Here is a 24,624-nt window from a genome sequence, read left to right as displayed (position 1 = left end):
AGAAATCTGCTGTACGAGTTCCTTGAAAGCAAGAACCCATACTGATGGATATGTCTTAATGCCTTAGATTGTGCCTTGAATATAGCGTACACATGAACCCAGGAAAGGAAAGAATGGAATCGCCAAATATACAAAGAGATCAAAAGTGCCGAGCCAAGTGACACCTTGAGGCTTCCAAGAACTTTTCTGTCTTTCACACGCTAAGTAAATCCTGAGCACCTACGATGAGCTGGGAGGCATGTAATAAGTTTCTGGAACTAGAAGGCGGAGAGAAGCAGACACAGAGTTCCTGCTTTCACTGAGACGAATCTAATGATACATCACAGGCAGATCCTTGGAGAACTTGTCGAGGGGCCTCTACCCTCACCAAAACCTGGGTGTCAGGGAAGGCTTTTCAGAGTAACCATTGCGTTGAGGTCCATAGGTGGAACCTACGTAAACCAGGGTTGAGATGCAGGAAGAATTTCAGGCAGGGAAAACAGCATCCTGGAAGTCTACGTGACCAGGGAAACTTAGGACGTTCAAGAAATGAAAATGCCCTATGGGATGGAAGCCAAAGAGTGCAGAGGGCATTCCAGGGACAAGACATCCGAGAAGAACGTGAGGAGCAGGCATGAAGGGAATTGGTCGTATCTTCAATATGATGGGAAAATACAAGAGCCGTTGGAGCAGGATGGTGACAGAATTGCATCTGCATTTCCAAACGGTCATCTTGCTCCACATCACTAATGATTGGAGAGACTCAACTCCAAACGCCAAGGAGGGACCACTTCGCCCGAGTCCGATTGGGCCTCATTGCAATGTCTGTCCTTAGCAGATGCTGGAGAAGCTGTGGAGCAAAGGGAACTCTCCTCCACGCTGAGTAGGAATGGGAGTTGGTACAGCCGGGATGGAAAAGAGTATGGAGGTTCGCGAAGGAACTAAACGTAGAAGTAGCCTATGGTTCAGCAGTCCCACTCCCAGGCATAGATCCACCCCCAGTACAAGCCAACAAGCCAGATGCCCCGTTTGGGCACATCGATCTGTGCGCGCGCTCGCATGCGCATGCGCGATCGCCTGCGAGGCTGGGGGTGGGGCGGGGGCTGGGGCTCTGGCTGGAGTCGGTGCAAGCCCCGGGATTGCCTGAGGCAAGCCAAAGGAGCCCCAGAGGGAGACGGGACGGCCGGTCGTCTGGTTTCCTGGAAGCCGAATGCGAATGCGGAGGGGCTCGCGGGCCGCGGGGAGGCAACCCAGGTCTGCAGCGGGAGTCGGGGCCCCGGCCACCCACTCACTCCCCCCGCCCCGGGAGGGGCTGGGGCTGCGGGGGTGGCGGGGGGGGCGAGGGGGGTGTGGGTCCAAGAATTGGGACGCGGGGCGGGGGCTAAAGGACCTCTTCTGGTAGGCAAAAAAGCCTCCAGCACCCGGAATTCCCAGGTGGTCTCCCATCCAAGATACTGAACAGGCCCGACCCTGCTTAGCTTCCGAGATCAGACGAGATCGGGCGCCTTCAGGCCGATAGGGCCGGAGACGGACGCGGCCGCCGCGGGGCGCCCTAAGAGCCTTGCGCTTCGCCTCCCTTTCGCTCTGACCTGCAGGTCGGGCCAACGGGCCGCCCCTCTCCTCGGGGGGCCGTGCTGTACTTGAGCCGCACGACCCGCGACCGCACTCCAGCCTGCTGACGCCGGCCCGGCCCCCGAACACCGCCAACACCAGACCAGCAACCGCCTGGCCGGGCCCGGGGGCCCGATGGGCTTCCAGGACCCCCCAGTGACCGGGAGGGCGTGCGTGCGTGCGCGCGGGGCCTGGGGGGTGGGCTGAGGGGTGCGGAGGTCTCGGCGCCCTCCCACCCCCGGCCACTCCAGACCCGGCCGCGCTGGCTGAGCGGGGCCTCCCCCCCCCCCATCCCGTTCGCTGTCCAGGGCCGCGCGACCCCGGAGGTGTCAGTCTTCGGGGCCCGCCGCCTCCCGATCCCCGCGGCCCGGGGGCCTCTGAACCTCCTGCGGGCCTAGGCACAGCGAATCTTGAGCGCCCAACTTGCCCGGCACCTGCCCGCTGCCCAAACCCACCGGGAGCCACGGAGGCGCGGTCGACCGGAGCGCCTCAGCCCCGCCCCTTTGCCCTACCGAGGCGCCCCCCTTGTCCCCACGCCGCCCGCCAAGCACCCGACCTTCCTGAGAGAGCAGACGAACCACAGGCAGGCACACAGACAGACAGACAGACAGACAGACACACACACACACGAGTGTGGTCTTTGGAAATACTTCTGTTCGTAGTTGCTGGGTTGAGCCCAACTCTTATAGGACCCATGGAGTGCGGCCCATCAGGCTCCTCTGTCCGTGGCATTTCCCAGGCGAGAATACTGGAGTGGGTTGCCATTACCTTCTCCAGGGGATCTTCCCGACCCAGGGATCAAACCCGAGTCTCCTGCGGGCGGATGCCTTGCCATCTGAACCAGCACATTGCGAATTCCCTAGGCAAAATACAAAGAAAAGAGCTCGTGTGCTACTAAGTGGAAAGATGATTGAAGAAACAGAAGGTGTCCTTTGTTGGTATCTTGGAATCTTTCTTTAGTTTTCGTTGATTTTTTACTCTTAAGGCTACTTGAACAAGGCAAGAGAGAAACCCCAGAACTGAAAAGCAATTGACTTTTTTGAAAGAAACCTGTGCAGGTTAAGCACTCTTCGTTTTTGAGAGATGGTGAAATGCAAACTCTTGATTCAACACATATGACTTTGGTGAACTTTATTTCAAATCTCCATGATGAACCCCTAAGGCGTCCAGGAAGAAAGGAGTAGAGCGGGAGACAAAAAGAGCAACCTTTCCCCTTGGCGCCATCCCAACCAGCTGCTTAGTTCCTTCATCTCATGGACTACCATCTGGGCTTATCTGGTTTGTCTGATTCTTGTTTCGGGGCCCGTTTCTAGTCACAAGGCTGTCAACAGTGGGGGGGGGGGTGGGGGGTGGGGGAAGCCCTTCTTTCCATTCCACATGAGACCCAGTGGACAATCCAGGCTCTGGCCACTGCATAGAGCGTGCAGCAACAATATCAACGGTGATGCTGGTTAACAACGCATATTCCTGGAATCCACTCCGTTGGCTACTGAGTGTGTGCGGTGGTGGTCTGGAACCTATACCTGGAAGCTTTCTTGATGATTGCAAATGACACCAAAGTCCGAGGACGATGGAAGATCTTCACGTTTCTGCAAGAGCCACACACCTCCAGAAGGAACCGCAAGACTTGCCTGACATGGTCAAGGTCTAAGTATTGGACTACACGTCGGAAGGTCTCCACCTTTGCTATGGAAGTCAAACGATCTTTCTTGGAAATGAAAATGGATCACACTGAACGTTCACATTCTTCTAGAGCATTTGAAAAGCCCTAAACTGTAGAAATCTGCTGTACGAGTTCCTTGAAAGCAAGAACCCATACTGATGGATATGTCTTAATGCCTTAGATTGTGCCTTGAATATAGCGTACACATGAACCCAGGAAAGGAAAGAATGGAATCGCCAAATATACAAAGAGATCAAAAGTGCCGAGCCAAGTGACACCTTGAGGCTTCCAAGAACTTTTCTGTCTTTCACACGCTAAGTAAATCCTGAGCACCTACGATGAGCTGGGAGGCATGTAATAAGTTTCTGGAACTAGAAGGCGGAGAGAAGCAGACACAGAGTTCCTGCTTTCACTGAGACGAATCTAATGATACATCACAGGCAGATCCTTGGAGAACTTGTCGAGGGGCCTCTACCCTCACCAAAACCTGGGTGTCAGGGAAGGCTTTTCAGAGTAACCATTGCGTTGAGGTCCATAGGTGGAACCTACGTAAACCAGGGTTGAGATGCAGGAAGAATTTCAGGCAGGGAAAACAGCATCCTGGAAGTCTACGTGACCAGGGAAACTTAGGACGTTCAAGAAATGAAAATGCCCTATGGGATGGAAGCCAAAGAGTGCAGAGGGCATTCCAGGGACAAGACATCCGAGAAGAACGTGAGGAGCAGGCATGAAGGGAATTGGTCGTATCTTCAATATGATGGGAAAATACAAGAGCCGTTGGAGCAGGATGGTGACAGAATTGCATCTGCATTTCCAAACGGTCATCTTGCTCCACATCACTAATGATTGGAGAGACTCAACTCCAAACGCCAAGGAGGGACCACTTCGCCCGAGTCCGATTGGGCCTCATTGCAATGTCTGTCCTTAGCAGATGCTGGAGAAGCTGTGGAGCAAAGGGAACTCTCCTCCACGCTGAGTAGGAATGGGAGTTGGTACAGCCGGGATGGAAAAGAGTATGGAGGTTCGCGAAGGAACTAAACGTAGAAGTAGCCTATGGTTCAGCAGTCCCACTCCCAGGCATAGATCCACCCCCAGTACAAGCCAACAAGCCAGATGCCCCGTTTGGGCACATCGATCTGTGCGCGCGCTCGCATGCGCATGCGCGATCGCCTGCGAGGCTGGGGGTGGGGCGGGGGCTGGGGCTCTGGCTGGAGTCGGTGCAAGCCCCGGGATTGCCTGAGGCAAGCCAAAGGAGCCCCAGAGGGAGACGGGACGGCCGGTCGTCTGGTTTCCTGGAAGCCGAATGCGAATGCGGAGGGGCTCGCGGGCCGCGGGGAGGCAACCCAGGTCTGCAGCGGGAGTCGGGGCCCCGGCCACCCACTCACTCCCCCCGCCCCGGGAGGGGCTGGGGCTGCGGGGGTGGCGGGGGGGCGAGGGGGGTGTGGGTCCAAGAATTGGGACGCGGGGCGGGGGCTAAAGGACCTCTTCTGGTAGGCAAAAAAGCCTCCAGCACCCGGAATTCCCAGGTGGTCTCCCATCCAAGATACTGAACAGGCCCGACCCTGCTTAGCTTCCGAGATCAGACGAGATCGGGCGCCTTCAGGCCGATAGGGCCGGAGACGGACGCGGCCGCCGCGGGGCGCCCTAAGAGCCTTGCGCTTCGCCTCCCTTTCGCTCTGACCTGCAGGTCGGGCCAACGGGCCGCCCCTCTCCTCGGGGGGCCGTGCTGTACTTGAGCCGCACGACCCGCGACCGCACTCCAGCCTGCTGACGCCGGCCCGGCCCCCGAACACCGCCAACACCAGACCAGCAACCGCCTTGCCGGGCCCGGGGGCCCGATGGGCTTCCAGGACCCCCCAGTGACCGGGAGGGCGTGCGTGCGTGCGCGCGGGGCCTGGGGGGTGGGCTGAGGGGTGCGGAGGTCTCGGCGCCCTCCCACCCCCGGCCAGTCCAGACCCGGCCGCGCTGGCTGAGCGGGGCCTCCCCCCCCCCCCCATCCCGTTCGCTGTCCAGGGCCGCGCGACCCCGGAGGTGTCGGTCTTCGGGGCCCGCCGCCTCCCGATCCCCGCGGCCCGGGGGCCTCTGAACCTCCTGCGGGCCTAGGCGCAGCGAATCTTGAGCGCCCAACTTGCCCGGCACCTGCCCGCTGCCCAAACCCACCGGGAGCCACGGAGGCGCGGTCGACCGGAGCGCCTCAGCCCCGCCCCTTTGCCCTACCGAGGCGCCCCCCTTGTCCCCACGCCGCCCGCCAAGCACCCGACCTTCCTGAGAGAGCAGACGAACCACAGGCAGGCACACAGACAGACAGACAGACACACACACACACACACACACGAGTGTGGTCTTTGGAAATACTTCTGTTCGTAGTTGCTGGGTTGAGCCCAACTCTTATAGGACCCATGGAGTGCGGCCCATCAGGCTCCTCTGTCCGTGGCATTTCCCAGGCGAGAATACTGGAGTGGGTTGCCATTACCTTCTCCAGGGGATCTTCCCGACCCAGGGATCAAACCCGAGTCTCCTGCGGGCGGATGCCTTGCCATCTGAACCAGCACATTGCGAATTCCCTAGGCAAAATACAAAGAAAAGAGCTCGTGTGCTACTAAGTGGAAAGATGATTGAAGAAACAGAAGGTGTCCTTTGTTGGTATCTTGGAATCTTTCTTTAGTTTTCGTTGATTTTTACTCTTAAGGCTACTTGAACAAGGCAAGAGAGAAACCCCAGAACTGAAAAGCAATTGACTTTTTTGAAAGAAACCTGTGCAGGTTAAGCACTCTTCGTTTTTGAGAGATGGTGAAATGCAAACTCTTGATTCAACACATATGACTTTGGTGAACTTTATTTCAAATCTCCATGATGAACCCCTAAGGCGTCCAGGAAGAAAGGAGTAGAGCGGGAGACAAAAAGAGCAACCTTTCCCCTTGGCGCCATCCCAACCAGCTGCTTAGTTCCTTCATCTCATGGACTACCATCTGGGCTTATCTGGTTTGTCTGATTCTTGTTTCGGGGCCCGTTTCTAGTCACAAGGCTGTCAACAGTGGGGGGTGGGGTGGGGGGTGGGGGAAGCCCTTCTTTCCATTCCACATGAGACCCAGTGGACAATCCAGGCTCTGGCCACTGCATAGAGCGTGCAGCAACAATATCAACGGTGATGCTGGTTAACAACGCATATTCCTGGAATCCACTCCGTTGGCTACTGAGTGTGTGCGGTGGTGGTCTGGAACCTATACCTGGAAGCTTTCTTGATGATTGCAAATGACACCAAAGTCCGAGGACGATGGAAGATCTTCACGTTTCTGCAAGAGCCACACACCTCCAGAAGGAACCGCAAGACTTGCCTGACATGGTCAAGGTCTAAGTATTGGACTACACGTCGGAAGGTCTCCACCTTTGCTATGGAAGTCAAACGATCTTTCTTGGAAATGAAAATGGATCACACTGAACGTTCACATTCTTCTAGAGCATTTGAAAAGCCCTAAACTGTAGAAATCTGCTGTACGAGTTCCTTGAAAGCAAGAACCCATACTGATGGATATGTCTTAATGCCTTAGATTGTGCCTTGAATATAGCGTACACATGAACCCAGGAAAGGAAAGAATGGAATCGCCAAATATACAAAGAGATCAAAAGTGCCGAGCCAAGTGACACCTTGAGGCTTCCAAGAACTTTTCTGTCTTTCACACGCTAAGTAAATCCTGAGCACCTACGATGAGCTGGGAGGCATGTAATAAGTTTCTGGAACTAGAAGGCGGAGAGAAGCAGACACAGAGTTCCTGCTTTCACTGAGACGAATCTAATGATACATCACAGGCAGATCCTTGGAGAACTTGTCGAGGGGCCTCTACCCTCACCAAAACCTGGGTGTCAGGGAAGGCTTTTCAGAGTAACCATTGCGTTGAGGTCCATAGGTGGAACCTACGTAAACCAGGGTTGAGATGCAGGAAGAATTTCAGGCAGGGAAAACAGCATCCTGGAAGTCTACGTGACCAGGGAAACTTAGGACGTTCAAGAAATGAAAATGCCCTATGGGATGGAAGCCAAAGAGTGCAGAGGGCATTCCAGGGACAAGACATCCGAGAAGAACGTGAGGAGCAGGCATGAAGGGAATTGGTCGTATCTTCAATATGATGGGAAAATACAAGAGCCGTTGGAGCAGGATGGTGACAGAATTGCATCTGCATTTCCAAACGGTCATCTTGCTCCACATCACTAATGATTGGAGAGACTCAACTCCAAACGCCAAGGAGGGACCACTTCGCCCGAGTCCGATTGGGCCTCATTGCAATGTCTGTCCTTAGCAGATGCTGGAGAAGCTGTGGAGCAAAGGGAACTCTCCTCCACGCTGAGTAGGAATGGGAGTTGGTACAGCCGGGATGGAAAAGAGTATGGAGGTTCGCGAAGGAACTAAACGTAGAAGTAGCCTATGGTTCAGCAGTCCCACTCCCAGGCATAGATCCACCCCCAGTACAAGCCAACAAGCCAGATGCCCCGTTTGGGCACATCGATCTGTGCGCGCGCTCGCATGCGCATGCGCGATCGCCTGCGAGGCTGGGGGTGGGGCGGGGGCTGGGGCTCTGGCTGGAGTCGGTGCAAGCCCCGGGATTGCCTGAGGCAAGCCAAAGGAGCCCCAGAGGGAGACGGGACGGCCGGTCGTCTGGTTTCCTGGAAGCCGAATGCGAATGCGGAGGGGCTCGCGGGCCGCGGGGAGGCAACCCAGGTCTGCAGCGGGAGTCGGGGCCCCGGCCACCCACTCACTCCCCCCGCCCCGGGAGGGGCTGGGGCTGCGGGGGTGGCGGGGGGGCGAGGGGGGTGTGGGTCCAAGAATTGGGACGCGGGGCGGGGGCTAAAGGACCTCTTCTGGTAGGCAAAAAAGCCTCCAGCACCCGGAATTCCCAGGTGGTCTCCCATCCAAGATACTGAACAGGCCCGACCCTGCTTAGCTTCCGAGATCAGACGAGATCGGGCGCCTTCAGGCCGATAGGGCCGGAGACGGACGCGGCCGCCGCGGGGCGCCCTAAGAGCCTTGCGCTTCGCCTCCCTTTCGCTCTGACCTGCAGGTCGGGCCAACGGGCCGCCCCTCTCCTCGGGGGGCCGTGCTGTACTTGAGCCGCACGACCCGCGACCGCACTCCAGCCTGCTGACGCCGGCCCGGCCCCCGAACACCGCCAACACCAGACCAGCAACCGCCTTGCCGGGCCCGGGGGCCCGATGGGCTTCCAGGACCCCCCAGTGACCGGGAGGGCGTGCGTGCGTGCGCGCGGGGCCTGGGGGGTGGGCTGAGGGGTGCGGAGGTCTCGGCGCCCTCCCACCCCCGGCCAGTCCAGACCCGGCCGCGCTGGCTGAGCGGGGCCTCCCCCCCCCCCCCATCCCGTTCGCTGTCCAGGGCCGCGCGACCCCGGAGGTGTCGGTCTTCGGGGCCCGCCGCCTCCCGATCCCCGCGGCCCGGGGGCCTCTGAACCTCCTGCGGGCCTAGGCGCAGCGAATCTTGAGCGCCCAACTTGCCCGGCACCTGCCCGCTGCCCAAACCCACCGGGAGCCACGGAGGCGCGGTCGACCGGAGCGCCTCAGCCCCGCCCCTTTGCCCTACCGAGGCGCCCCCCTTGTCCCCACGCCGCCCGCCAAGCACCCGACCTTCCTGAGAGAGCAGACGAACCACAGGCAGGCACACAGACAGACAGACAGACACACACACACACACACACACGAGTGTGGTCTTTGGAAATACTTCTGTTCGTAGTTGCTGGGTTGAGCCCAACTCTTATAGGACCCATGGAGTGCGGCCCATCAGGCTCCTCTGTCCGTGGCATTTCCCAGGCGAGAATACTGGAGTGGGTTGCCATTACCTTCTCCAGGGGATCTTCCCGACCCAGGGATCAAACCCGAGTCTCCTGCGGGCGGATGCCTTGCCATCTGAACCAGCACATTGCGAATTCCCTAGGCAAAATACAAAGAAAAGAGCTCGTGTGCTACTAAGTGGAAAGATGATTGAAGAAACAGAAGGTGTCCTTTGTTGGTATCTTGGAATCTTTCTTTAGTTTTCGTTGATTTTTACTCTTAAGGCTACTTGAACAAGGCAAGAGAGAAACCCCAGAACTGAAAAGCAATTGACTTTTTTGAAAGAAACCTGTGCAGGTTAAGCACTCTTCGTTTTTGAGAGATGGTGAAATGCAAACTCTTGATTCAACACATATGACTTTGGTGAACTTTATTTCAAATCTCCATGATGAACCCCTAAGGCGTCCAGGAAGAAAGGAGTAGAGCGGGAGACAAAAAGAGCAACCTTTCCCCTTGGCGCCATCCCAACCAGCTGCTTAGTTCCTTCATCTCATGGACTACCATCTGGGCTTATCTGGTTTGTCTGATTCTTGTTTCGGGGCCCGTTTCTAGTCACAAGGCTGTCAACAGTGGGGGGTGGGGTGGGGGGTGGGGGAAGCCCTTCTTTCCATTCCACATGAGACCCAGTGGACAATCCAGGCTCTGGCCACTGCATAGAGCGTGCAGCAACAATATCAACGGTGATGCTGGTTAACAACGCATATTCCTGGAATCCACTCCGTTGGCTACTGAGTGTGTGCGGTGGTGGTCTGGAACCTATACCTGGAAGCTTTCTTGATGATTGCAAATGACACCAAAGTCCGAGGACGATGGAAGATCTTCACGTTTCTGCAAGAGCCACACACCTCCAGAAGGAACCGCAAGACTTGCCTGACATGGTCAAGGTCTAAGTATTGGACTACACGTCGGAAGGTCTCCACCTTTGCTATGGAAGTCAAACGATCTTTCTTGGAAATGAAAATGGATCACACTGAACGTTCACATTCTTCTAGAGCATTTGAAAAGCCCTAAACTGTAGAAATCTGCTGTACGAGTTCCTTGAAAGCAAGAACCCATACTGATGGATATGTCTTAATGCCTTAGATTGTGCCTTGAATATAGCGTACACATGAACCCAGGAAAGGAAAGAATGGAATCGCCAAATATACAAAGAGATCAAAAGTGCCGAGCCAAGTGACACCTTGAGGCTTCCAAGAACTTTTCTGTCTTTCACACGCTAAGTAAATCCTGAGCACCTACGATGAGCTGGGAGGCATGTAATAAGTTTCTGGAACTAGAAGGCGGAGAGAAGCAGACACAGAGTTCCTGCTTTCACTGAGACGAATCTAATGATACATCACAGGCAGATCCTTGGAGAACTTGTCGAGGGGCCTCTACCCTCACCAAAACCTGGGTGTCAGGGAAGGCTTTTCAGAGTAACCATTGCGTTGAGGTCCATAGGTGGAACCTACGTAAACCAGGGTTGAGATGCAGGAAGAATTTCAGGCAGGGAAAACAGCATCCTGGAAGTCTACGTGACCAGGGAAACTTAGGACGTTCAAGAAATGAAAATGCCCTATGGGATGGAAGCCAAAGAGTGCAGAGGGCATTCCAGGGACAAGACATCCGAGAAGAACGTGAGGAGCAGGCATGAAGGGAATTGGTCGTATCTTCAATATGATGGGAAAATACAAGAGCCGTTGGAGCAGGATGGTGACAGAATTGCATCTGCATTTCCAAACGGTCATCTTGCTCCACATCACTAATGATTGGAGAGACTCAACTCCAAACGCCAAGGAGGGACCACTTCGCCCGAGTCCGATTGGGCCTCATTGCAATGTCTGTCCTTAGCAGATGCTGGAGAAGCTGTGGAGCAAAGGGAACTCTCCTCCACGCTGAGTAGGAATGGGAGTTGGTACAGCCGGGATGGAAAAGAGTATGGAGGTTCGCGAAGGAACTAAACGTAGAAGTAGCCTATGGTTCAGCAGTCCCACTCCCAGGCATAGATCCACCCCCAGTACAAGCCAACAAGCCAGATGCCCCGTTTGGGCACATCGATCTGTGCGCGCGCTCGCATGCGCATGCGCGATCGCCTGCGAGGCTGGGGGTGGGGCGGGGGCTGGGGCTCTGGCTGGAGTCGGTGCAAGCCCCGGGATTGCCTGAGGCAAGCCAAAGGAGCCCCAGAGGGAGACGGGACGGCCGGTCGTCTGGTTTCCTGGAAGCCGAATGCGAATGCGGAGGGGCTCGCGGGCCGCGGGGAGGCAACCCAGGTCTGCAGCGGGAGTCGGGGCCCCGGCCACCCACTCACTCCCCCCGCCCCGGGAGGGGCTGGGGCTGCGGGGGTGGCGGGGGGGGCGAGGGGGGTGTGGGTCCAAGAATTGGGACGCGGGGCGGGGGCTAAAGGACCTCTTCTGGTAGGCAAAAAAGCCTCCAGCACCCGGAATTCCCAGGTGGTCTCCCATCCAAGATACTGAACAGGCCCGACCCTGCTTAGCTTCCGAGATCAGACGAGATCGGGCGCCTTCAGGCCGATAGGGCCGGAGACGGACGCGGCCGCCGCGGGGCGCCCTAAGAGCCTTGCGCTTCGCCTCCCTTTCGCTCTGACCTGCAGGTCGGGCCAACGGGCCGCCCCTCTCCTCGGGGGGCCGTGCTGTACTTGAGCCGCACGACCCGCGACCGCACTCCAGCCTGCTGACGCCGGCCCGGCCCCCGAACACCGCCAACACCAGACCAGCAACCGCCTTGCCGGGCCCGGGGGCCCGATGGGCTTCCAGGACCCCCCAGTGACCGGGAGGGCGTGCGTGCGTGCGCGCGGGGCCTGGGGGGTGGGCTGAGGGGTGCGGAGGTCTCGGCGCCCTCCCACCCCCGGCCACTCCAGACCCGGCCGCGCTGGCTGAGCGTGGCCTCCCCCCCCCCCCCCCATCCCGTTCGCTGTCCAGGGCCGCGCGACCCCGGAGGTGTCGGTCTTCGGGGCCCGCCGCCTCCCGATCCCCGCGGCCCGGGGGCCTCTGAACCTCCTGCGGGCCTAGGCGCAGCGAATCTTGAGCGCCCAACTTGCCCGGCACCTGCCCGCTGCCCAAACCCACCGGGAGCCACGGAGGCGCGGTCGACCGGAGCGCCTCAGCCCCGCCCCTTTGCCCTACCGAGGCGCCCCCCTTGTCCCCACGCCGCCCGCCAAGCACCCGACCTTCCTGAGAGAGCAGACGAACCACAGGCAGGCACACAGACAGACAGACAGACACACACACACACACACACACGAGTGTGGTCTTTGGAAATACTTCTGTTCGTAGTTGCTGGGTTGAGCCCAACTCTTATAGGACCCATGGAGTGCGGCCCATCAGGCTCCTCTGTCCGTGGCATTTCCCAGGCGAGAATACTGGAGTGGGTTGCCATTACCTTCTCCAGGGGATCTTCCCGACCCAGGGATCAAACCCGAGTCTCCTGCGGGCGGATGCCTTGCCATCTGAACCAGCACATTGCGAATTCCCTAGGCAAAATACAAAGAAAAGAGCTCGTGTGCTACTAAGTGGAAAGATGATTGAAGAAACAGAAGGTGTCCTTTGTTGGTATCTTGGAATCTTTCTTTAGTTTTCGTTGATTTTTACTCTTAAGGCTACTTGAACAAGGCAAGAGAGAAACCCCAGAACTGAAAAGCAATTGACTTTTTTGAAAGAAACCTGTGCAGGTTAAGCACTCTTCGTTTTTGAGAGATGGTGAAATGCAAACTCTTGATTCAACACATATGACTTTGGTGAACTTTATTTCAAATCTCCATGATGAACCCCTAAGGCGTCCAGGAAGAAAGGAGTAGAGCGGGAGACAAAAAGAGCAACCTTTCCCCTTGGCGCCATCCCAACCAGCTGCTTAGTTCCTTCATCTCATGGACTACCATCTGGGCTTATCTGGTTTGTCTGATTCTTGTTTCGGGGCCCGTTTCTAGTCACAAGGCTGTCAACAGTGGGGGGTGGGGTGGGGGGTGGGGGAAGCCCTTCTTTCCATTCCACATGAGACCCAGTGGACAATCCAGGCTCTGGCCACTGCATAGAGCGTGCAGCAACAATATCAACGGTGATGCTGGTTAACAACGCATATTCCTGGAATCCACTCCGTTGGCTACTGAGTGTGTGCAGTGGTGGTCTGGAACCTATACCTGGAAGCTTTCTTGATGATTGCAAATGACACCAAAGTCCGAGGACGATGGAAGATCTTCACGTTTCTGCAAGAGCCACACACCTCCAGAAGGAACCGCAAGACTTGCCTGACATGGTCAAGGTCTAAGTATTGGACTACACGTCGGAAGGTCTCCACCTTTGCTATGGAAGTCAAACGATCTTTCTTGGAAATGAAAATGGATCACACTGAACGTTCACATTCTTCTAGAGCATTTGAAAAGCCCTAAACTGTAGAAATCTGCTGTACGAGTTCCTTGAAAGCAAGAACCCATACTGATGGATATGTCTTAATGCCTTAGATTGTGCCTTGAATATAGCGTACACATGAACCCAGGAAAGGAAAGAATGGAATCGCCAAATATACAAAGAGATCAAAAGTGCCGAGCCAAGTGACACCTTGAGGCTTCCAAGAACTTTTCTGTCTTTCACACGCTAAGTAAATCCTGAGCACCTACGATGAGCTGGGAGGCATGTAATAAGTTTCTGGAACTAGAAGGCGGAGAGAAGCAGACACAGAGTTCCTGCTTTCACTGAGACGAATCTAATGATACATCACAGGCAGATCCTTGGAGAACTTGTCGAGGGGCCTCTACCCTCACCAAAACCTGGGTGTCAGGGAAGGCTTTTCAGAGTAACCATTGCGTTGAGGTCCATAGGTGGAACCTACGTAAACCAGGGTTGAGATGCAGGAAGAATTTCAGGCAGGGAAAACAGCATCCTGGAAGTCTACGTGACCAGGGAAACTTAGGACGTTCAAGAAATGAAAATGCCCTATGGGATGGAAGCCAAAGAGTGCAGAGGGCATTCCAGGGACAAGACATCCGAGAAGAACGTGAGGAGCAGGCATGAAGGGAATTGGTCGTATCTTCAATATGATGGGAAAATACAAGAGCCGTTGGAGCAGGATGGTGACAGAATTGCATCTGCATTTCCAAACGGTCATCTTGCTCCACATCACTAATGATTGGAGAGACTCAACTCCAAACGCCAAGGAGGGACCACTTCGCCCGAGTCCGATTGGGCCTCATTGCAATGTCTGTCCTTAGCAGATGCTGGAGAAGCTGTGGAGCAAAGGGAACTCTCCTCCACGCTGAGTAGGAATGGGAGTTGGTACAGCCGGGATGGAAAAGAGTATGGAGGTTCGCGAAGGAACTAAACGTAGAAGTAGCCTATGGTTCAGCAGTCCCACTCCCAGGCATAGATCCACCCCCAGTACAAGCCAACAAGCCAGATGCCCCGTTTGGGCACATCGATCTGTGCGCGCGCTCGCATGCGCATGCGCGATCGCCTGCGAGGCTGGGGGTGGGGCGGGGGCTGGGGCTCTGGCTGGAGTCGGTGCAAGCCCCGGGATTGCCTGAGGCAAGCCAAAGGAGCCCCAGAGGGAGACGGGACGGCCGGTCGTCTGGTTTCCTGGAAGCCGAATGCGAATGCGGAGGGGCTCGCGGGCCGCGGGGAGGCAACCCAGGTCTGCAGCGGGAGTCGGGGCCCCGGCCACCCACTCACTCCCCCCGCCCCGGGAGGGGCTGGGGCTGCGGGGGTGGCGGGGGGGGCGAGGGGGGTGTGGGTCCAAGAATTGGGACGCGGGGCGGGGGCTAAAGGACCTCTTCTGGTAGGCAAAAAAGCCTCCAGCACCCGGAATTCCCAGGTGGTCTCCCATCCAAGATACTGAACAGGCCCGACCCTGCTTAGCTTCCGAGATCAGACGAGATCGGGCGCCTTCAGGCCGATAGGGCCGGAGACGGACGCGGCCGCCGCGGGGCGCCCTAAGAGCCTTGCGCTTCGCCTCCCTTTCGCTCTGACCTGCAGGTCGGGCCAACGGGCCGCCCCTCTCCTCGGGGGGCCGTGCTGTACTTGAGCCGCACGACCCGCGACCGCACTCCAGCCTGCTGACGCCGGCCCGGCCCCCGAACACCGCCAACACCAGACCAGCAACCGCCTGGCCGGGCCCGGGGGCCCGATGGGCTTCCAGGACCCCCCAGTGACCGGGAGGGCGTGCGTGCGTGCGCGCGGGGCCTGGGGGGTGGGCTGAGGGGTGCGGAGGTCTCGGCGCCCTCCCACCCCCGGCCACTCCAGACCCGGCCGCGCTGGCTGAGCGGGGCCTCCCCCCCCCCCCCCCATCCCGTTCGCTGTCCAGGGCCGCGCGACCCCGGAGGTGTCGGTCTTCGGGGCCCGCCGCCTCCCGATCCCCGCGGCCCGGGGGCCTCTGAACCTCCTGCGGGCCTAGGCGCAGCGAATCTTGAGCGCCCAACTTGCCCGGCACCTGCCCGCTGCCCAAACCCACCGGGAGCCACGGAGGCGCGGTCGACCGGAGCGCCTCAGCCCCGCCCCTTTGCCCTACCGAGGCGCCCCCCTTGTCCCCACGCCGCCCGCCAAGCACCCGACCTTCCTGAGAGAGCAGACGAACCACAGGCAGGCACACAGACAGACAGACAGACACACACACACACACACACACGAGTGTGGTCTTTGGAAATACTTCTGTTCGTAGTTGCTGGGTTGAGCCCAACTCTTATAGGACCCATGGAGTGCGGCCCATCAGGCTCCTCTGTCCGTGGCATTTCCCAGGCGAGAATACTGGAGTGGGTTGCCATTACCTTCTCCAGGGGATCTTCCCGACCCAGGGATCAAACCCGAGTCTCCTGCGGGCGGATGCCTTGCCATCTGAACCAGCACATTGCGAATTCCCTAGGCAAAATACAAAGAAAAGAGCTCGTGTGCTACTAAGTGGAAAGATGATTGAAGAAACAGAAGGTGTCCTTTGTTGGTATCTTGGAATCTTTCTTTAGTTTTCGTTGATTTTTACTCTTAAGGCTACTTGAACAAGGCAAGAGAGAAACCCCAGAACTGAAAAGCAATTGACTTTTTTGAAAGAAACCTGTGCAGGTTAAGCACTCTTCGTTTTTGAGAGATGGTGAAATGCAAACTCTTGATTCAACACATATGACTTTGGTGAACTTTATTTCAAATCTCCATGATGAACCCCTAAGGCGTCCAGGAAGAAAGGAGTAGAGCGGGAGACAAAAAGAGCAACCTTTCCCCTTGGCGCCATCCCAACCAGCTGCTTAGTTCCTTCATCTCATGGACTACCATCTGGGCTTATCTGGTTTGTCTGATTCTTGTTTCGGGGCCCGTTTCTAGTCACAAGGCTGTCAACAGTGGGGGGTGGGGTGGGGGGTGGGGGAAGCCCTTCTTTCCATTCCACATGAGACCCAGTGGACAATCCAGGCTCTGGCCACTGCATAGAGCGTGCAGCAACAATATCAACGGTGATGCTGGTTAACAACGCATATTCCTGGAATCCACTCCGTTGGCTACTGAGTGTGTGCGGTGGTGGTCTGGAACCTATACCTGGAAGCTTTCTTGATGATTGCAAATGACACCAAAGTCCGAGGACGATGGAAGATCTTCACGTTTCTGCAAGAGCCACACACCTCCAGAAGGAACCGCAAGACTTGCCTGACATGGTCAAGGTCTAAGTATTGGACTACACGTCGGAAGGTCTCCACCTTTGCTATGGAAGTCAAACGATCTTTCTTGGAAATGAAAATGGATCACACTGAACGTTCACATTCTTCTAGAGCATTTGAAAAGCCCTAAACTGTAGAAATCTGCTGTACGAGTTCCTTGAAAGCAAGAACCCATACTGATGGATATGTCTTAATGCCTTAGATTGTGCCTTGAATATAGCGTACACATGAACCCAGGAAAGGAAAGAATGGAATCGCCAAATATACAAAGAGATCAAAAGTGCCGAGCCAAGTGACACCTTGAGGCTTCCAAGAACTTTTCTGTCTTTCACACGCTAAGTAAATCCTGAGCACCTACGATGAGCTGGGAGGCATGTAATAAGTTTCTGGAACTAGAAGGCGGAGAGAAGCAGACACAGAGTTCCTGCTTTCACTGAGACGAATCTAATGATACATCACAGGCAGATCCTTGGAGAACTTGTCGAGGGGCCTCTACCCTCACCAAAACCTGGGTGTCAGGGAAGGCTTTTCAGAGTAACCATTGCGTTGAGGTCCATAGGTGGAACCTACGTAAACCAGGGTTGAGATGCAGGAAGAATTTCAGGCAGGGAAAACAGCATCCTGGAAGTCTACGTGACCAGGGAAACTTAGGACGTTCAAGAAATGAAAATGCCCTATGGGATGGAAGCCAAAGAGTGCAGAGGGCATTCCAGGGACAAGACATCCGAGAAGAACGTGAGGAGCAGGCATGAAGGGAATTGGTCGTATCTTCAATATGATGGGAAAATACAAGAGCCGTTGGAGCAGGATGGTGACAGAATTGCATCTGCATTTCCAAACGGTCATCTTGCTCCACATCACTAATGATTGGAGAGACTCAACTCCAAACGCCAAGGAGGGACCACTTCGCCCGAGTCCGATTGGGCCTCATTGCAATGTCTGTCCTTAGCAGATGCTGGAGAAGCTGTGGAGCAAAGGGAACTCTCCTCCACGCTGAGTAGGAATGGGAGTTGGTACAGCCGGGATGGAAAAGAGTATGGAGGTTCGCGAAGGAACTAAACGTAGAAGTAGCCTATGGTTCAGCAGTCCCACTCCCAGGCATAGATCCACCCCCAGTACAAGCCAACAAGCCAGATGCCCCGTTTGGGCACATCGATCTGTGCGCGCGCTCGCATGCGCATGCGCGATCGCCTGCGAGGCTGGGGGTGGGGCGGGGGCTGGGGCTCTGGCTGGAGTCGGTGCAAGCCCCGGGATTGCCTGAGGCAAGCCAAAGGAGCCCCAGAGGGAGACGGGACGGCCGGTCGTCTGGTTTCCTGGAAGCCGAATGCGAATGCGGAGGGGCTCGCGGGCCGCGGGGAGGCAACCCAGGTCTGCAGCGGGAGTCGGGGCCCCGGCCACCCACTCACTCCCCCCGCCCCGGGAGGGGCTGGGGCTGCGGGGGTGGCGGGGGGGGCGAGGGGGGTGTGGGTCCAAGAATTGGGACGCGGGGCGGGGGCTAAAGGACCTCTTCTGGTAGGCAAAAAAGCCTCCAGCACCCGGAATTCCCAGGTGGTCTCCCATCCAAGATACTGAACAGGCCCGACCCTGCTTAGCTTCCGAGATCAGACGAGATCGGGCGCCTTCAGGCCGATAGGGCCGGAGACGGACCCGGCCGCCGCGGGGCGCCCTAAGAGCCTTGCGCTTCGCCTCCCTTTCGCTCTGACCTGCAGGTCGGGCCAACGGGCCGCCCCTCTCCTCGGGGGGCCGTGCTGTACTTGAGCCGCACGACCCGCGACCGCACTCCAGCCTGCTGACGCCGGCCCGGCCCCCGAACACCGCCAACACCAGACCAGCAACCGCCTTGCCGGGCCCGGGGGCCCGATGGGCTTCCAGGACCCCCCAGTGACCGGGAGGGCGTGCGTGCGTGCGCGCGGGGCCTGGGGGGTGGGCTGAGGGGTGCGGAGGTCTCGGCGCCCTCCCACCCCCGGCCACTCCAGACCCGGCCGCGCTGGCTGAGCGGGGCCTCCCCCCCCCCCCCCCCCCATCCCGTTCGCTGTCCAGGGCCGCGCGACCCCGGAGGTGTCGGTCTTCGGGGCCCGCCGCCTCCCGATCCCCGCGGCCCGGGGGCCTCTGAACCTCCTGCGGGCCTAGGCGCAGCGAATCTTGAGCGCCCAACTTGCCCGGCACCTGCCCGCTGCCCAAACCCACCGGGAGCCACGGAGGCGCGGTCGACCGGAGCGCCTCAGCCCCGCCCCTTTGCCCTACCGAGGCGCCCCCCTTGTCCCCACGCCGCCCGCCAAGCACCCGACCTTCCTGAGAGAGCAGACGAACCACAGGCAGGCACACAGACAGACAGACAGACACACACACACACACACACACGAGTGTGGTCTTTGGAAATACTTCTGTTCGTAGTTGCTGGGTTGAGCCCAACTCTTATAGGACCCATGGAGTGCGGCCCATCAGGCTCCTCTGTCCGTGGCATTTCCCAGGCGAGAATACTGGAGTGGGTTGCCATTACCTTCTCCAGGGGATCTTCCCGACCCAGGGATCAAACCCGAGTCTCCTGCGGGCGGATGCCTTGCCATCTGAACCAGCACATTGCGAATTCCCTAGGCAAAATACAAAGAAAAGAGCTCGTGTGCTACTAAGTGGAAAGATGATTGAAGAAACAGAAGGTGTCCTTTGTTGGTATCTTGGAATCTTTCTTTAGTTTTCGTTGATTTTTACTCTTAAGGCTACTTGAACAAGGCAAGAGAGAAACCCCAGAACTGAAAAGCAATTGACTTTTTTGAAAGAAACCTGTGCAGGTTAAGCACTCTTCGTTTTTGAGAGATGGTGAAATGCAAACTCTTGATTCAACACATATGACTTTGGTGAACTTTATTTCAAATCTCCATGATGAACCCCTAAGGCGTCCAGGAAGAAAGGAGTAGAGCGGGAGACAAAAAGAGCAACCTTTCCCCTTGGCGCCATCCCAACCAGCTGCTTAGTTCCTTCATCTCATGGACTACCATCTGGGCTTATCTGGTTTGTCTGATTCTTGTTTCGGGGCCCGTTTCTAGTCACAAGGCTGTCAACAGTGGGGGGTGGGGTGGGGGGTGGGGGAAGCCCTTCTTTCCATTCCACATGAGACCCAGTGGACAATCCAGGCTCTGGCCACTGCATAGAGCGTGCAGCAACAATATCAACGGTGATGCTGGTTAACAACGCATATTCCTGGAATCCACTCCGTTGGCTACTGAGTGTGTGCGGTGGTGGTCTGGAACCTATACCTGGAAGCTTTCTTGATGATTGCAAATGACACCAAAGTCCGAGGACGATGGAAGATCTTCACGTTTCTGCAAGAGCCACACACCTCCAGAAGGAACCGCAAGACTTGCCTGACATGGTCAAGGTCTAAGTATTGGACTACACGTCGGAAGGTCTCCACCTTTGCTATGGAAGTCAAACGATCTTTCTTGGAAATGAAAATGGATCACACTGAACGTTCACATTCTTCTAGAGCATTTGAAAAGCCCTAAACTGTAGAAATCTGCTGTACGAGTTCCTTGAAAGCAAGAACCCATACTGATGGATATGTCTTAATGCCTTAGATTGTGCCTTGAATATAGCGTACACATGAACCCAGGAAAGGAAAGAATGGAATCGCCAAATATACAAAGAGATCAAAAGTGCCGAGCCAAGTGACACCTTGAGGCTTCCAAGAACTTTTCTGTCTTTCACACGCTAAGTAAATCCTGAGCACCTACGATGAGCTGGGAGGCATGTAATAAGTTTCTGGAACTAGAAGGCGGAGAGAAGCAGACACAGAGTTCCTGCTTTCACTGAGACGAATCTAATGATACATCACAGGCAGATCCTTGGAGAACTTGTCGAGGGGCCTCTACCCTCACCAAAACCTGGGTGTCAGGGAAGGCTTTTCAGAGTAACCATTGCGTTGAGGTCCATAGGTGGAACCTACGTAAACCAGGGTTGAGATGCAGGAAGAATTTCAGGCAGGGAAAACAGCATCCTGGAAGTCTACGTGACCAGGGAAACTTAGGACGTTCAAGAAATGAAAATGCCCTATGGGATGGAAGCCAAAGAGTGCAGAGGGCATTCCAGGGACAAGACATCCGAGAAGAACGTGAGGAGCAGGCATGAAGGGAATTGGTCGTATCTTCAATATGATGGGAAAATACAAGAGCCGTTGGAGCAGGATGGTGACAGAATTGCATCTGCATTTCCAAACGGTCATCTTGCTCCACATCACTAATGATTGGAGAGACTCAACTCCAAACGCCAAGGAGGGACCACTTCGCCCGAGTCCGATTGGGCCTCATTGCAATGTCTGTCCTTAGCAGATGCTGGAGAAGCTGTGGAGCAAAGGGAACTCTCCTCCACGCTGAGTAGGAATGGGAGTTGGTACAGCCGGGATGGAAAAGAGTATGGAGGTTCGCGAAGGAACTAAACGTAGAAGTAGCCTATGGTTCAGCAGTCCCACTCCCAGGCATAGATCCACCCCCAGTACAAGCCAACAAGCCAGATGCCCCGTTTGGGCACATCGATCTGTGCGCGCGCTCGCATGCGCATGCGCGATCGCCTGCGAGGCTGGGGGTGGGGCGGGGGCTGGGGCTCTGGCTGGAGTCGGTGCAAGCCCCGGGATTGCCTGAGGCAAGCCAAAGGAGCCCCAGAGGGAGACGGGACGGCCGGTCGTCTGGTTTCCTGGAAGCCGAATGCGAATGCGGAGGGGCTCGCGGGCCGCGGGGAGGCAACCCAGGTCTGCAGCGGGAGTCGGGGCCCCGGCCACCCACTCACTCCCCCCGCCCCGGGAGGGGCTGGGGCTGCGGGGGTGGCGGGGGGGGCGAGGGGGGTGTGGGTCCAAGAATTGGGACGCGGGGCGGGGGCTAAAGGACCTCTTCTGGTAGGCAAAAAAGCCTCCAGCACCCGGAATTCCCAGGTGGTCTCCCATCCAAGATACTGAACAGGCCCGACCCTGCTTAGCTTCCGAGATCAGACGAGATCGGGCGCCTTCAGGCCGATAGGGCCGGAGACGGACCCGGCCGCCGCGGGGCGCCCTAAGAGCCTTGCGCTTCGCCTCCCTTTCGCTCTGACCTGCAGGTCGGGCCAACGGGCCGCCCCTCTCCTCGGGGGGCCGTGCTGTACTTGAGCCGCACGACCCGCGACCGCACTCCAGCCTGCTGACGCCGGCCCGGCCCCCGAACACCGCCAACACCAGACCAGCAACCGCCTTGCCGGGCCCGGGGGCCCGATGGGCTTCCAGGACCCCCCAGTGACCGGGAGGGCGTGCGTGCGTGCGCGCGGGGCCTGGGGGGTGGGCTGAGGGGTGCGGAGGTCTCGGCGCCCTCCCACCCCCGGCCACTCCAGACCCGGCCGCGCTGGCTGAGCGGGGCCTCCCCCCCCCCCCCCCCCCCATCCCGTTCGCTGTCCAGGGCCGCGCGACCCCGGAGGTGTCGGTCTTCGGGGCCCGCCGCCTCCCGATCCCCGCGGCCCGGGGGCCTCTGAACCTCCTGCGGGCCTAGGCGCAGCGAATCTTGAGCGCCCAACTTGCCCGGCACCTGCCCGCTGCCCAAACCCACCGGGAGCCACGGAGGCGCGGTCGACCGGAGCGCCTCAGCCCCGCCCCTTTGCCCTACCGAGGCGCCCCCCTTGTCCCCACGCCGCCCGCCAAGCACCCGACCTTCCTGAGAGAGCAGACGAACCACAGGCAGGCACACAGACAGACAGACAGACACACACACACACACACACACGAGTGTGGTCTTTGGAAATACTTCTGTTCGTAGTTGCTGGGTTGAGCCCAACTCTTATAGGACCCATGGAGTGCGGCCCATCAGGCTCCTCTGTCCGTGGCATTTCCCAGGCGAGAATACTGGAGTGGGTTGCCATTACCTTCTCCAGGGGATCTTCCCGACCCAGGGATCAAACCCGAGTCTCCTGCGGGCGGATGCCTTGCCATCTGAACCAGCACATTGCGAATTCCCTAGGCAAAATACAAAGAAAAGAGCTCGTGTGCTACTAAGTGGAAAGATGATTGAAGAAACAGAAGGTGTCCTTTGTTGGTATCTTGGAATCTTTCTTTAGTTTTCGTTGATTTTTACTCTTAAGGCTACTTGAACAAGGCAAGAGAGAAACCCCAGAACTGAAAAGCAATTGACTTTTTTGAAAGAAACCTGTGCAGGTTAAGCACTCTTCGTTTTTGAGAGATGGTGAAATGCAAACTCTTGATTCAACACATATGACTTTGGTGAACTTTATTTCAAATCTCCATGATGAACCCCTAAGGCGTCCAGGAAGAAAGGAGTAGAGCGGGAGACAAAAAGAGCAACCTTTCCCCTTGGCGCCATCCCAACCAGCTGCTTAGTTCCTTCATCTCATGGACTACCATCTGGGCTTATCTGGTTTGTCTGATTCTTGTTTCGGGGCCCGTTTCTAGTCACAAGGCTGTCAACAGTGGGGGGTGGGGTGGGGGGTGGGGGAAGCCCTTCTTTCCATTCCACATGAGACCCAGTGGACAATCCAGGCTCTGGCCACTGCATAGAGCGTGCAGCAACAATATCAACGGTGATGCTGGTTAACAACGCATATTCCTGGAATCCACTCCGTTGGCTACTGAGTGTGTGCGGTGGTGGTCTGGAACCTATACCTGGAAGCTTTCTTGATGATTGCAAATGACACCAAAGTCCGAGGACGATGGAAGATCTTCACGTTTCTGCAAGAGCCACACACCTCCAGAAGGAACCGCAAGACTTGCCTGACATGGTCAAGGTCTAAGTATTGGACTACACGTCGGAAGGTCTCCACCTTTGCTATGGAAGTCAAACGATCTTTCTTGGAAATGAAAATGGATCACACTGAACGTTCACATTCTTCTAGAGCATTTGAAAAGCCCTAAACTGTAGAAATCTGCTGTACGAGTTCCTTGAAAGCAAGAACCCATACTGATGGATATGTCTTAATGCCTTAGATTGTGCCTTGAATATAGCGTACACATGAACCCAGGAAAGGAAAGAATGGAATCGCCAAATATACAAAGAGATCAAAAGTGCCGAGCCAAGTGACACCTTGAGGCTTCCAAGAACTTTTCTGTCTTTCACACGCTAAGTAAATCCTGAGCACCTACGATGAGCTGGGAGGCATGTAATAAGTTTCTGGAACTAGAAGGCGGAGAGAAGCAGACACAGAGTTCCTGCTTTCACTGAGACGAATCTAATGATACATCACAGGCAGATCCTTGGAGAACTTGTCGAGGGGCCTCTACCCTCACCAAAACCTGGGTGTCAGGGAAGGCTTTTCAGAGTAACCATTGCGTTGAGGTCCATAGGTGGAACCTACGTAAACCAGGGTTGAGATGCAGGAAGAATTTCAGGCAGGGAAAACAGCATCCTGGAAGTCTACGTGACCAGGGAAACTTAGGACGTTCAAGAAATGAAAATGCCCTATGGGATGGAAGCCAAAGAGTGCAGAGGGCATTCCAGGGACAAGACATCCGAGAAGAACGTGAGGAGCAGGCATGAAGGGAATTGGTCGTATCTTCAATATGATGGGAAAATACAAGAGCCGTTGGAGCAGGATGGTGACAGAATTGCATCTGCATTTCCAAACGGTCATCTTGCTCCACATCACTAATGATTGGAGAGACTCAACTCCAAACGCCAAGGAGGGACCACTTCGCCCGAGTCCGATTGGGCCTCATTGCAATGTCTGTCCTTAGCAGATGCTGGAGAAGCTGTGGAGCAAAGGGAACTCTCCTCCACGCTGAGTAGGAATGGGAGTTGGTACAGCCGGGATGGAAAAGAGTATGGAGGTTCGCGAAGGAACTAAACGTAGAAGTAGCCTATGGTTCAGCAGTCCCACTCCCAGGCATAGATCCACCCCCAGTACAAGCCAACAAGCCAGATGCCCCGTTTGGGCACATCGATCTGTGCGCGCGCTC

At 56.5% G+C, this 24,624-nt stretch overlaps 7 pseudogenes; all 7 read right to left on the bottom strand.

The window, feature by feature from the left end:
* Positions 1-1,388: 1,388 nt before the first annotated feature.
* Positions 1,389-1,508, bottom strand: LOC129627402 (uncharacterized; annotated as a pseudogene).
* Positions 1,509-4,754: 3,246 nt separating this feature from the next.
* LOC129627401 (uncharacterized) lies at positions 4,755-4,874 on the bottom strand (annotated as a pseudogene).
* A 3,247-nt stretch (positions 4,875-8,121) lies between these two features.
* On the bottom strand, positions 8,122-8,241 carry LOC129627400 (uncharacterized; annotated as a pseudogene).
* Positions 8,242-11,489: 3,248 nt separating this feature from the next.
* On the bottom strand, positions 11,490-11,609 carry LOC129627399 (uncharacterized; annotated as a pseudogene).
* A 3,250-nt stretch (positions 11,610-14,859) lies between these two features.
* LOC129627398 (uncharacterized) lies at positions 14,860-14,979 on the bottom strand (annotated as a pseudogene).
* A 3,250-nt stretch (positions 14,980-18,229) lies between these two features.
* Positions 18,230-18,349, bottom strand: LOC129627397 (uncharacterized; annotated as a pseudogene).
* A 3,253-nt stretch (positions 18,350-21,602) lies between these two features.
* LOC129627396 (uncharacterized) lies at positions 21,603-21,722 on the bottom strand (annotated as a pseudogene).
* Between the last annotated feature and the right edge of the window lie 2,902 nt (positions 21,723-24,624).

Source organism: Bubalus kerabau, chromosome 14 (genome assembly GCF_029407905.1).
Source record: "Bubalus kerabau isolate K-KA32 ecotype Philippines breed swamp buffalo chromosome 14, PCC_UOA_SB_1v2, whole genome shotgun sequence".
Lineage (NCBI taxonomy): Eukaryota > Metazoa > Chordata > Mammalia > Artiodactyla > Bovidae > Bubalus > Bubalus kerabau.
The sequence above is the reverse complement of the archived record's forward strand: the minus strand, read 5'-3'. Positions and strand labels throughout refer to the sequence as shown.